Source organism: Pleurodeles waltl, chromosome 2_2 (genome assembly GCF_031143425.1).
Source record: "Pleurodeles waltl isolate 20211129_DDA chromosome 2_2, aPleWal1.hap1.20221129, whole genome shotgun sequence".
NCBI classification, from domain to species: Eukaryota; Metazoa; Chordata; class Amphibia; order Caudata; family Salamandridae; genus Pleurodeles; species Pleurodeles waltl.
In genome coordinates this window covers 267,321,319-267,336,176 of record NC_090439.1, presented here as the reverse complement: position 1 = coordinate 267,336,176, position 14,858 = coordinate 267,321,319, and positions in this window count along the sequence as shown.

Sequence of the window (14,858 nt, the reverse complement as noted above, 5' to 3'; positions counted from 1 at the left end):
TGAATCGCACACACTGTTGCCGATTCAACCATCAAGATTCAAATGCCTTGAAATGATTGCGCACTCTGCCGTTCCGAACTGCAAGGGTTAATTGCCAAGAATGAATCGCGCTCACTGTTGCCAATTCAACCATCAAGATTTAAATGCCTCAAAATGATCGCGCACTATGCCGATTCGAACTGCAAGGGTTAAGTGCCAAGAGTAAATCGCACACGTGGTAAATCACAAAGACAAAAAACTCAAATGTTTCTAGAAAACGGAGTCGAGGGCATGCCCCTAACTCCGCCTTACCGCCCTGCTTGAAGATCAGCAAGATAATAAGGACAGGGCCAGGAAATGTCCAAGTAGGCCTCTGGAACAGGAGCCCTGGAAAACGCTGCTGCTCTGCACCGGGACATTTGAATAGTGAGCATGTGGAGCTGGGCTGGGTTTCTTAAATAGACCCAAGCCCCGCCCACCTGCCACACCCAGCCACACCCAGCCACACCCAGCCACACCCAGCCAGGCTGCAAGAAAGGCTTGCAAATGAACACTACATTGCAAACAGTATTAATGACATTTCAAGATAAATACCTGCAATGCAAAATGTTAATATGCAATATCAGCACACAATGCATAAATTATTACATTGCATAAGGTTTGTCATTTTGCATTATGTTGCCCGTAGAGCGCACACTGTCCTGGTGTTGACATTTTTGCAAAGTGCCTAGCTGTGGATTTTGGCTTCTTGCTCAGCCAGCACCTAGGGAAACCTACCAAACCTGTGCATATTTTAACCCTACACACCTAGGGGAATCTGAGATTGGGTGACTTGTGGGGCTCCCACTGGGTTCTGTTACCCAGAATCCTGTGCAAACCTCAGAATTTGGCTAAAAAACACCTTTTCCTCATATTTCGATGACAGAAAGTTCTGGAATCTGAGAGGAGCCACTAATTTCCTTCCACCCAGCGTTCCTCCACGTCTCCCGATAAAAATGGTACCTCACTTGTGTGGGTAGGCCTAGCGCCCGCGACAGGAGATACACCAAAACACAAGGTGGACACATCACATTTTCCCAACAGACCTGTTTTTTGCAAAGTGCCTAGCTGTGGATTTTGGCCTCTAGCTCATCTGGCACCCACGGAAACCTACTAGACCTGTGCATTTTTAAAAAGAAGACACCTAGGGGAATCCAAGATGGGGTGACTTATGGGGCTTTCACCAGGTTCTGTTACCCAGAATCCTTTGCAAACCTCAAAATGTGGCTAAAAACACACTTTTTCCTCACATTTCAGTGACAGAAAGTTCTGGACTCTGCGAGGAGCCACAAATTTCTTCCACCCAGCATTTCCCCAAGTCTCCTGCTAAAAATGGAACCTGACTTTTGTGGGTAGGCCTAGCACCCACAACAGGAAATACCCCAAAACACAAGGTGGACACATCACATTTTCCCAACAGACCTGTTTTTTGCAAAGTGCCTAGCTGTGGATTTTGGCCTCTAGCTCATCCAGCACCTAGGGAAACCTACCAAACCTGCACATTTTTTAAAACTAGGCACCTAGGGGAATCCAGGATGGGGTGACTTGTGGGGCTCTCGCCAGGTTCTGTTACCCAGAATCCTTTGCAAACCTCAAAATTTGGCTAAAAAAAACACTTTTTCCTCACATTTCGGTGACAGAAAGTTCTGGAATCTGAGAGGAACCACACATTTCCTTCCACCCAGCATTCCCCCAAGTCTCCTGATTAAATTGGTACCTCACTAGTGTGGGTAGGCCTACTGCCCGCAAAAGGAAATGTCCCAAAACACTATCTGGACACATCAAAATTATCAAATACAAAACTACCTTTTTTTTGCGGGGGGCACCTGCGTTTTTGGTCCTGGACTCAGCAACCATCTAAGGAAACCTACCAAATAAAGACATTTCTGAAAACTAGACACCTGAGGGAGTCCAGGGAGGTGTGACTTGCGTGGCTCCCCCAATGTTTACTTACCCAGAATCCTCGGCAAACCTCAAATTTAGCTAAACAAATCACATTTTCCCCACATTTCTGTGTGGGATCGCCACAACGGGAAAAAATGTCCTACCACTCAACCAAAGCGGGTCCCAAAGGTCAGTTTGGAAAAAAAAAACATTTTTAGGCTGACAAGTGCTGACAAGTGCAGCAGAATTTTTATCGGTATAGATGAGACAATGCTGGCTGGTAGGAATTTTGTGGATTCCTGCAGATTCCGGAAGGTTCCATCACACAAATGTGGGAAAAATGTGTGATTTCCTGCAAAGTTGGAGGTTTGCATGGCATTGTGGGTACGAAAATGGTGTGGGGTGCATGTGAAGTACACCACCCTAGGATCACCCAGATGGTTAGTTTCAGATGTGTCTTGTTTTGTGGACTTTTCTACATGGCAGTGTCCCAAAGTCCATAAAGTGCAGCCCTCACCATTCCAAGTGGGACGGTTTTGTGAGCTAGCCAAGCTTTCATGGCCCAAATGTAAAACCAAAACCCGCAATAATCAAATGTCCTCTTGTTTGCTGTGCGATAAGATGTTTTAGTGTGCAGTGGGAGAGCTGAAAGATTAGTACGCCCTTCAGTTGGTGTGGGGGCGTAACTAGGCCCATACTGGTTGGTAGCCACCACCCCACTATTTTTTGTTTTTTTCTTAATTCCCTGGCATCTAGTAGACTTTCTGCCCCCAGTGGTGTGGATCAGGGGTAGTTGCCCCATCTGCCCACTGGTGGGCAGAACAATTTGGGCCCATTTATTTGGGGTGGTTGTATGGCTATACCCCCACCCTCTTATTTTGGAGAAAAAAAATCTTCCCTGGTCTCTGGTGGGCTTTCTGCCGGCCCCTTGCGGGCAAATGGGCCTTCCAAAAATAGGCCAATCTGCCCCCAGGGGGCATATATGGCCAACAGTAATGTGCCCCAATGGGGAGAGAACCTTGCCCAAGACGCTGTGCCCCCTAACAAAACACACACATACACACACACTAATCCCTGGTGTCTAAGTGGTTTCTGCCTAATAAAAATAGGCCAATCTGCAGGGGGGCAGAAATAGCCTACAATAAATCTGCTCCCCCCCGGGGAACGACCCTTGTCTAAGGGGTCGCTCCCCATGCTTGAAATTGATTAAAAAAATAAAGATCCCTGGTGTCTAGTGGTTTCTGCTCCCCTTGGGGGCAGAATGGCCTAACAAAAATAGGCCGATCTGCCCCCAAGTGGGGCAGAAATGGCCTAAATACAATTTTCCCCCCAGATGAGTGACCCTTGCCAAAGGAGACGCTCCCCATCTGTAAAACAAAAAAAATCCCTGGTGCCTAATGGTTTCTGCCCCCATTGGGGGCAGATCGGTCTAATTAAAATAGGCCGATCTGCCCCCAAGGGGGGCAGAAATTGCCTAAATATAATTTGCCCCTAGAGGGGCAACCCTTGCCTAACGGGTCACTCCCCACCTCTAAAAAACAAAAAAAACAAAAAATTATCCCTGGCGCCTAGAGGTTTCTGCCCCCCCGGGGCAGATCGACCTAATAACAATAGGCCCATAGGGCAGAAAAGGCCTTGAACTAAATTGTCCCTCTGGGGAGCGACCCTTGTCCAAGGGGTCACTCCCCTTATGCCAATTTCCTTTAACAAAATAATCCCTGGCTTCACGATCTGGCTGCTGAAATGCTCTGAAAGACTTCAATGGGAAGGAAATTCCTTTCCTTCCCTTTGAAGCCTCTCTGGCCCCCATCACATGATCGGAAGAGAAATGCAAAGCTTCCAGTGCAATGGGAGGTGGCCTCTGATGAGTTCAGCATACGATCGCACGCTGATGTCATCAGACATCACTGGGGGATCGGGGTGTGCCGGCAGACATTACCATTACGTCCCCGGCACAGAACCAGTTTTAAAAAATCTTCTGGAATGATCTTCACCCATTTAAGTTGCCTTTCCTGGTCTTTTATTTTAAAATCCAATTTGGATGTGGTGTTTTTCGAGGAATTGAAATCCAACAAACTACCAATATCAATGAAGATACAAAAGTGATCACTAAAACCAGAGCAACATATTGAAAGAGGCAATCCGGTCCTGAAGTGAGGCAGTACAGAAAATGTAATCTAATGTAGATTTAGCACAATAACCCATAAAAGTTGCCAGGAAATTCCCATTGAATCCAAATATAATTCAGTCATAAAACAGACCAAGTCAAACCCAGACAATATGTTGTTAAAACAGTTTCCTCCATGCTATGCTCAAGTGGTCACATGATGAAAATGAATAAATGCAGGGATGTAAATTAAAATCTCTCACTATAATTAAACCAAAACTTGCGTTGTTCTTAAGTTCGATATCCAAGCTAAGGGACCAAAGAGTTTAAAGTGAGCCACAAAAGGAGGGGCCGTTTGTTACACTGTAAAAATCCAAAAGTACAAAAGTACGCACCCTGATAGCAGAAAAAAACAACAACTTGCAAATTGGGTGAGATTGTAGGTACTTTTCTAACCTTACAGCTCTAGGATAAAGAAAAAGATCAACTTTTGACCTCCGCCTAAATGACAGCACCCCTTAACTGAAGAAAAAAAATGTATACCAATCCAAATAAAAAGTGTCCTCTACACCCCTGGTATCACGAAGACAAATTAATGAAAATGATTGGAGGTATTGATTGCGTTATCCCTTTTCCCTCTCACCCCAGCACATTCCAGGAGGCCAACTTAAGACCCCCCTCAACAACAGTAGGTGACAAAGGCATAGAGGTATCTACGGAGGATGGGGATTAAATCGACCCTTGGGTGCCAGAGAAATCATCACACACAAAACAAACATCACTAGACACCATAATCCCTGAGGCAGATACAACATGGACCAGAAATCCCTGGGCCGAGATTGCTCTATTAGAGAGCTGTAAAAAATTGACACAGGCTGGCCCATAGAAGAAATAGTGCTGGCCCGGGTAGAGAGGAGTCAAGCTACACTATCTAGCCCCAGTACATCATATCTATTATTTGTTGTTAGCACAAACTTATTATACTCATTAGACTGTGGACCAGTTGTCTGTTGACACCAAGAATATGTAGATGACTGAGGAACAAATGAGGTGGGAGCTGGTCCATCAAAAAAAGCCTAAAGGTGACACCTGAATGGAGGATGTGCAACCAATTCGAGTGGCAAGGTTTAAGACCTCCGGGACTACGTCCCAGATATCAAAATGATCACAATACAATCCCCCGGAAGGGACTTAGGGGAAGGTCCAACCCACTCCACACTTCTAGCCATTATAATTCTATCTGCTAGGGGGCGACCTTCAGGGCCCAGATTTGACACCAACCAATGGGTGGTTTCATTTTTTAACTCACAATAACCTTCATTGGTTCTATTCTTCAGCTCAGGAACACCAGTATGTATAGCAACATAATTAGCTGAGGCGGGGGAGGTGCAATGTAACACCACCGGAAATGCTACTGGCGTGACTATGTTTACAATGCACCCCCCCCACTCCTGAAAGGGCCTTTACATCACCCAACCCCTTAGAGCCCTTGTATCCCTAGTAGATGCCAACATTACAGGATTACTATTGCTAATATGATTGGGAGGGCATGAATGTATGGATTGATTGTTGGAGGTATTTCCACCACCCTCCGCGGTGTCTGCTTTGAGAGGGGATAAGGAGGTATCTTCATAATGCCCACCTGGTGACAACAATGTGAATTTCCTGTCACCTTCCCTTCTGGTTGATATTTGCTGGACTCAGCAACTATAGCATTCAGCCTGGATCCCTGCACAGTGGCATTGACTTTACAAAAAGATAGTAAGTTGTTCAAATCACCTTGATAGCCGACAATTTATCCAAACACTTTGCTAATATTTATTGACCACTACCTCAACCGGAGGTTGCACAGTGGAGACAAAGTCATTAGTCGAAACATCTGTCAATGAAGCACTAGGCAATTTATAATTGTCAATGTTAGTCCTTGCAGGCATCAATGGCACCAAAAGAGTGGACTCTCACTGATTTCTAGTCACTGGACAGTTGGATAGTAAACCCGGTTTCCTGCTTTCTTTCCCTTGGAGGCTGGTGGACCATAGATGGTAGGTGAACCAGTATCCCCCTCTTGTATCAGTGATTGATGCACATCAGCAGTGGTGTTGAAACTAGACCTTATAGCAGGGATATCCAAGCCCCCTCTAGCTTTCTGTCTGCTGGGGCTCAATGAAGGAACAGCATCTAACACAGACACAATAGAACCCACAGCGTCATCAAAAGAAGTGGAACAAATGTCCAGTTTTTCCTCACAATTTGGAATTTTATCATTGATCTCCCCGGCCACTATAGTTAAATAAGAGAGGATGGAAGATCTAGAAATCCCATTGCCAACAACATCCGTTGATTCATCCCCTTGACACAAACTAATGGTGTCTAAATTAGTTGTCTTCCTCTTACCCATCAGGCAATTCATCCTTAGCCTAGGATACTTCAGCAAGAAGAATAAGAAAAAAAATGTCCAAAAGCTACGGAAGTTCAAACATGCCCTGGAACACAAAACCACAGGGGGCCTGGCCTCTTCCCCAGGGGCTGGGCTCTGATGGGCACAGGCAGGCCCATACTTGGTCTGGGCCATGCCCAGGTGCACCCCACCTTGGTGGGGGGAGGGAATGGCCGCACTATACAACGCGATGGTCAGCGCCTACCCCTGTCAGCAGATGTATCCTACTTTTGCAGCAAAGGGCTCTGGGACAGCAAGTCCCACAAACGCAGAGCAACAGTTCCTCAAAGGAGAACCTGCGCTGTGGGGGGAGAGGCAGTGCTATACAACGCATTAGTCAGCACCTCCTCTTGCCAGCAGCTGTAGTCTGATTGTGCAGCAAAGGGCCCTAGGACAGTGAGTCCCACTAGGGCAGAGCAGCAGCTCGTCAAAGGAGACATGTATGTGTTGAACCCAGACCCCCAAAGTGACTCCAAGGGCTAGTTGGAAGGACTCCTGATCTGAATCCTCGGTGACACAACAGGCTTCCAACAACCTTGCACTTATTTCAGAGTCTGTCTTCCAAGTGGTGCCACCTCTGTCCCGGACTCTTGGAAGCACGACTAAGGTATTGGGCCAGCCTCTGGGGATACAGCAGAACCTATGCATCTCCTCTACTGTGCACCAAAACCTTGAGCAGAACCGATGCATTGCAGCTGCTGCATAGATCGGAACTGTCACAAAGACCTGCAGCCTCTTTGGAATGCTGCTGGGTGAAGCATTCTTGGCACAGGCCCGCATTTCCTTCATTAACAGCAGCCTCGACAATGATGCCAGACTCCACATCGCAGCCTTGAAGTTCCTCAGAACCGATGAATCATTGCAACTGTACGACACAGCCTCATCATCAAACTTTGCATTTCAAGCATCATCGCACCTCGGAACCAATGCATAGCTTCAACTGTGTGATACATCTTCAATACAGATCTTTTCAACACTTTTCAAAAAAAGGGTTTAAGGTAAAAAAAATTAGCAGGCCTAACTTGGCCCCTGCAGCTGTCTTATGCTTCACAGTGATTTGCCTGAACTTGTGACTTTGTCCCAGTCCAGTGCAACCAGATTTCCACAGTTGATGCTGTGTGCTTTTTGGAACTATTTTCACTGAATCTTTAAACTTGCATATCTCTGGTTCTATTGATTGGATTTTTGTCATTTTAGTCTTTTTTATTTATTAAAGAAACTGCTATTTTTCTCACTTGATAAGGGATTTTTTTTGTATGGTGTTTGCCTCTTTACTATGGTTTAAACTGTTGCACAAATACTTTACACTTTGTCTTCACGTTAAGCCTGGCTGCTCTGCATCAAGCTGCCAGATGGTTGAGCACAGGTTAATTTAGGATTGGCGTGTGCCTCACCCTGGCAAGGATTGTTGTTGCTGTTTGGCCATGGCTCACACCCCAGTCAACCAGCAACACCATTTCTTACAACCAGTAAAGATTCAGTGAACCACTATGGCATAAGTCATCGTATCCTGCTCACCATAGTGCTGTCAGGTCATGGTAACAGTCACCCCACCCTATTAAGACCCTACTTGATACTGCAATAAGAGCAAGGCAATCCTAGATATGGAAAATGTTCAATGCACTTTCAAAGGGAGAAACTACCTGTATACCAGGGCCATTGTTTATTTTGTTTACTGAAAAGAAACTCTCACTTTGAGAGTTTATTTTTTAAAAACAGAAAGCATTACAAAGGGGTTGTATCAAAACTGATTAATGTATGACAAAGCGTCAGTGGTTTCAGTGGCATCGCTACAGCAGCTATTCCACTGATGGTAGTAAGATCACTATTTGCTTGGTAGGGGTCTATACACATTGCTGGAGGTCTTCTGCCTTATGAGCAGAGGCTATTGACTCCACTGGCCTAATGGCCTGTCTCCAAACACTAAATGAGGTCCCAAATGCACCATTTTTATTACAATCAGCCTAATCCAGCATCATTAAAAACAAGCACTGAGGTTTCAGAGTTTGATTAAATAGTGTACTATTTTTATGCAGAACTTGGACCTTACCATTATCTACATAAGTCTCAAACAATGGAATTAGGTCCAAGAAATGCTAAGAGCAAGAAAATGGGATGATTTACACAAACACAGTAGCCAGTTTACTTGTTTTAGCAAGGTTTGGGCACAGACCATTAAAGAAAAGATTGCCTGCAAATAACAGTCTAAGGGGGATAATGGATATTGGGCACACTGCAGAGGGAGGAGAGTTGCTATGCATTAACCTCAGGATCCTGAGAAGGTCCTAGTGAAATATTTCTAAGGAAGTGGAATCTCAAATAAACTTCCTCTACTGGGTATTCTATGCATTGCTTAGTTTTGTCTTGCAATTTTGACCTAATCGTTGCTTGCTGGAGTTTGGTTCAAGCTGAAAATATCTTGTGTTAACTCTTAAAGTGGATATGTGCCAGAGCCAGAGGTGACACTCTAGCAATGTTTAATGTATGTCTTCATTGTATTTATATGGTCTCTCACATGACTTTTCTTTATCTTGTGTACAATTTTCACATGGGTGATCACTCATGGGAAATGTGTATAATGTGCTTAAATGTCCAAAAATAAGGGGCTGATTAAAGAAAAGTGGAGCACCACTTACCTCATGCCCCTTAGCAAACACATACTGCCACCATGTGGGCGCCGTCTTTAAAATACGGTGCACCATGGCACAGGGTAGGCGGCAATAGCATCAGAATTCCTTACGGTATTGATGTACTCTGCAGTAGCAGCACCAACATTTTGGAACTATTCCTGCAGAGTGCATAGGGGCCCATTCCATTCAATGGAATGCCCCCATTTAATGCCTGCCCTGAGCAGGTGTTATCAGTGCTAACAAAAAATGACGCCATAAAATCTCTTAGATTTCCTTGCGCCATTTTTTCACCCCCCCCAACGGGGGAACGCACCTGGTGCATATAATATGCCTGGTGCAGGCATAAAGTGGCACAAGCGTTTAAAAGTGGCGCAATGCATGCATTACCCCACTTTGTAAATATGGTGCATGTAAAAAGCCACATTAGCGCCGCCTTAGATGAAAAGAAATTACGCTATGGTGCCGCCAAGGTGTTGCTAGAGCCTTTTAAATCAGGTCCTAAATGTGTTAAAGCATGAAAAAACTGTGCAGATTTGCTCACCCCTAGTATTGAATACCTGACAGATATTATCAAGCTTACCCCCTTGCTGGTGTGTGTTCCCCTGAGGTGCAATCAAGCATTCACTGTCAATTTTATAATCCTGTCGATTTTTTTCTAAACAATAGTGACATCCCTTGGACCAAAATATTAAGGACACATGTTACACTTTGGAACTATCTGAGTTTTTCGAGAATCTCTGCAAAATCGTGAAAAGTGAAAAGCGGTGGCTAAAAAGCCTAGTTAGAGAGGTGTAGTTAGAACAAGGAATCGTTTGAGCACACCAAACATTCTCAGCTGTATTAGCCCAGACATCTAAAGTGGGCGTGGGGCCCTACTTAAAGTGAGGTAAAACCTTTTTTCACTGGTGCACTGTGATAAGATTTTGTTTTACTATGTACATCATTTGGTATCGTCTGCTAAAGTTATTGCATTTCCAGAGTCAAGTTCCTCGCACCTTTTTGACAACAATAAATTGCAAACTCCAGTGAATTGTTATTTTTTTAGCGTTATTCAATTATGTGAAACAGGTATACGGCCCGTGTGCTAAATAAAAGAAGGCCAGTGTAGAGGTTGCAGTTCCGCTGTGTTCATTGACTCTGATTTTCTCCCTAGAATATTTTTGACCGAAGAAGTGAATTACGGGTGCACTCTCCTCGACGTTAAATAATATAGGGCCAGATGTAGCAAAGGGTTTTTCCCATTCTGTGTCAATGGGAAAATGTGTTCGTACATATGGCCCATAGTGCTTTTGAAACAGGTCCCAGTGAACAGGCTAATCAGTGCTTAATTTGTGCTTGTTGTTTCCGATGCTAAGCACCAGCACCTATTTTTGAGGGCCGGGTCTTATTCTTCTGCCTAAAGCATTTGCTGCGAGCAAAAGACACATATGGGAAAGAAGGAGGATGGGGAAAACTAATAAACGTCACAGAGGGAGAAAGTAGAAAGCTTCTAGACTCTCAGTGAGCTGAAGAGGCCCGAGATGGCTTCAGGAATGCGCCGCCTCAGTATTCTGTGTTCACACATTTAATTGCAGCAGCCGCGTGCTTTATTTACAAATTAAGCACTGAGACTAAACCATGATGTCTGTCAATAACTTTACTGATGTTTGTAACTGTTTATAGCAGCGGTTCTTAAAAGACCTTTGGACCACCGTGGACCCCCTAGGAATGACTTCTGGAAGTTGACCCTGCTTAACCTAGTTCTATTATTTGCAACTCAAAACACATATATAAATAAAACAGATGCTCAAATTAAGGAAACTATTTAATAAAAATGAAAATCGAAATTTCAAATGTAATCAGAAAGTTGGAGCTTTTCACAATCGATTTTTTTATTTCTAAAATAGGATGCAAAACTCTAGCATATCGCTTTGTCTTTTTTACTCTTAAGGCATGCTTTATTTTTTGTCAGTGGATACCGTTGCTGCTTTAGTTTAGGCCACCAATAGGTCCTACTAGATTCTGTTTGCTGTACATGTTAAGCTCCCATAAATCAAGCTAATGATACCAATTCAGTTTTAAGCTTTCAATTCTCAATTTCTTCACACATACAGAATGTTTTAAAACTTATTAGATAGCTAATACTAAATGATTTTGTTACCAGCAGCAGATTCCCTAAATAGGTGTTGTGAACCTGCAAGGGTCCTCAAACCACAGGTTACGAATTACTGGTTTACAGTATAAATGTCCATCCAGGTGATGTTTGTATGATGCATTAAGGGGCAGATTTAAGAGCCCCTTGTGCTATATATCGCCATATTAGCATCATTTTTAATGCTAATTTGGCAATATTTTGGCAAACATGCCACACCATATTTACAAAGTGGCACAATGCATGCATAATGTATGCAAGGAGGCATTCTCCCGTTAGGGTAGGTGAACAAATGGAGCAAAGAAATCTAAAATATTTATTTGCCTCATTTTTTGCAACATTTTCAATGCCTGCGCAGAGCAGCTGTTAAAAGGAGGCACACAATTATTTATAACAGGCCTCAATGTGTTTTGCAGGATTAGCGTCAAAATTGTTTATGCTAAACCTGCAAAGCGCCAAACTAGCATAAAAAATTCTGATGTTTGTTCCCTCACTACTACCATTGTGTGCCATATCTTAAATATGGTGCACACATGGTGGATTTAGGGGGGCACTAAGGGGGGCAAGTAGAGTGGTGCTGAAGTGGATGCACACCACTTTTCCTAAATCTGCCCCTAAGTTTTTTAAGGTACTTTCTGCTGCTTTAAGTAAGCAATGTATTTTGTGGTTTCAGGAAGTATTTAATTGTTTATGGTTTGCAAATCAAAGAGAAACAAACTATGATTTCATTGCTTTAGCCTGAAAAGCCTTCATACTTCATTTGTGCATAACTCTTTCCCATTTCAGCTTCTACAAAATCAATGTAGGATAAAGTTCAGAGCTGGGAGCTGTGTCTGGTCAAGGAAAAATAATATTTTGAAGATCAGCGGGTGAGGATCTCACTATGAATAGGAATTACTTTGAGGTAGTGGACAAACCTATTAGCAAACGATAATGGGTATGATTTACGAAAATAAAATGCACAATTATAGGCATACATTTGCATGTCTTCTTGATTGTGTTTAGTTTTTTTTTTTTAAATCACAAACATTCCCAGATTTCCGCCTGGAAAATGGCATCAGGAGCAGGTTTCTAGGGGTACTACTGAGAATATTACGTGAAGTCTCACGGATGTCACAAAACATTTCACTTTAAAAAAGTCCTCACGATCGATTTCGGCAAAGGGAGATCACTGTTTAAAAGCACTTTTTTTCTCTTTTTTATGGGTGAGCGCAAAGCACTTCGTCCATTCTGTAATCTCTCTTTGGGCTTCAAACTACGCCCATTTCACGTCAGTCACTTACATTGGATGTGGGCTTGCCTTTTAAAATCTGCTTGCTTTCATTTGTGAAAGGCATGCATACGTGATGCCTTTTCCGGTGTTTAGCACACCTACACAGCACCAGTAAACTGCTAAAAACATATGAGACTCGATGTTTTCAGCCTGGGGTCCAGACTACTTTATCTGTTTATTTTCCACACAGTGCCATTCCGCTGCATTTTACATAGTGCCATTGTGCTGCTTTTTTTCTTTGCAACGCTAATAGCTCTAACTCGAGCAAAAGCGAGACCCGTTGCATTGAAAGTGCTTATGTTGTTTTACAGTCACCAGTCCCTTTATCCTGGTGCTTTTCACAATATAAAGGAACACCTTATATTATAGCGCTTAGCAGTTATACCAACATTTAAAACATAAAAAACAATCACTAAGATGCAAAATTTTCTCAGCAATACTGCAGCTTTAGGTCCTATAGCCTGTTATTTTTTTGCTTCCAGTTCCCCGTCCTTCAACTGGCCTGGTACGTAATTCTCTTAATACATCCTATTATACTATCCAGGAAAAAAGATTAACAGGGAAGCAAAGAAACATAGGGCATAACAGCGAAATATAGCAATTTAAAGACCACAAACATGGTTCAGCACGTTATGATAGACACTAAATATGCACGAAAACAGGTGGTTATATAAAGCGCTATAAGTTTTACTTTGCGCTGCATACAACGTTTGTATTTATTTTCATTTGGGCACTTTTCTTCTGACACAACAGCTTATTGAAGCATGAACAAATGTTACTTTGCTCAAATACCTAGTCTACCCTCTCACTATGCCCACTTCAAGCAAACCTCGCCGAAATCGCAGCACCAACCACCCATTTCTCTCTTTAAAAATAATGATAACCTCTTCTACGATCTGAACTTCTCTATTGTACTGCTTTCCTTCTTTCTCTCAGAGCCTAAAACGTTCTCATTCACGCGTACTTTAAAAATGCACCATTCACTGTCTTCAATTAGGCAGCACTTCTAAACACTCTAAAAATGGCTTTAGTGTGGATAACCATCTTTATCTGCTATTCTCTTCTGCAATGCTTTGCATCACTCATCGTTTAAGGGTTAAACTATAAATAAAAATAAAAACAAAGGGACTAAACTGTGTTTTTCTCCTACGTAATCACCTTCATTACCACAGCTTTAAAAACTTTTACTTCCATTACTATCAATGTTCCCTCTAATTTTTTTCCACTGTGTGCGGCAGTGTGCGGTCTCTGTGCGCTGCAGCCAAGGATACGTGCGCCAAGAAATTGACCATTCACGCGCGCGCAGCGCATAACTAGCCAAGATCTTTGGCATTTGCCTCTCCATACCACTTAAGCAAAAAAGGTATATCATTGCTCCATGCAATAGGGTATCAAGGCAGTTTTGTGACCTGGTTGCACACCCCAAGGACATGACCTGTTAGGGGAGCACGTATATTGCTCTAAAAGGCTTATTTGTTTTTCTCTAAACGAAGTTTAAACACCTTAGTTTTTTATATTTTAATGGATTTATTAGGAAACGTTCAACAAAAATTATCCAACCGTGAGATTACGTTAAATTATGATCGATGATTTTCTCTGTGGCTGAACTGACCTAACAATATGTTTTTGATTAGCTATTTTACTTTTTTTCGTACGTTTTTATATTTCGACTTCAGTCTGTACCTTCCCCTCTGTTGTTATCTCTCATAACGCTGTTATTTTTGATAGACGTTTAAATGGAAATAGAACGTCGTTTTAATTCGTACTTGGCCAATTAGCATTGTTTTTCGTCGTATAAAGTTGGCTTTAAATTGAAGAAACGTGGGTCACTGGTCCGTGAATACCACGTCATTTTCTTTATTGATACATCAGTCCAAAAAAGGATAAACGATACTAAACACTCCAAAGAAAGGTGAAGTAGAGAGTCTCACCCTCGTGGCTCTTTTGATCCCACATAGACCCACACACCCCAGCCTCTCTCTTCCAGCCATTAACTTCCTCCTCTCAAGCCAATTGACCCCCAAATCAAGGCTCAAACAGAAGCTGCGTGTTTTCAGATTATGACTGGACAAGCATTCGCTTTGCGGTTGAAAATGTTTTTGGATGAACTAATTTTATTTCTCACAAACGACTGCACGCAGCAGTTTATTAGCGTAACGTTAAGGCGTGGGATTGTGTGTTTGGTCTTTAGGGGTTAGAACTGAAATGTCTATATTTGAGATGTTTTTTCAGCTCCACAACTATTATACACTGTTTCTTAACCAGCCGGTGTTGTCACTTTTTCCCCCCAGACGAGAAGCCGCAAAGGCCGGAGCCATACTACCGGGGCATAGCCAGGCCCCCAGTGCTGCCGCACCAGCTCTCCCAGGGCTCCGCCA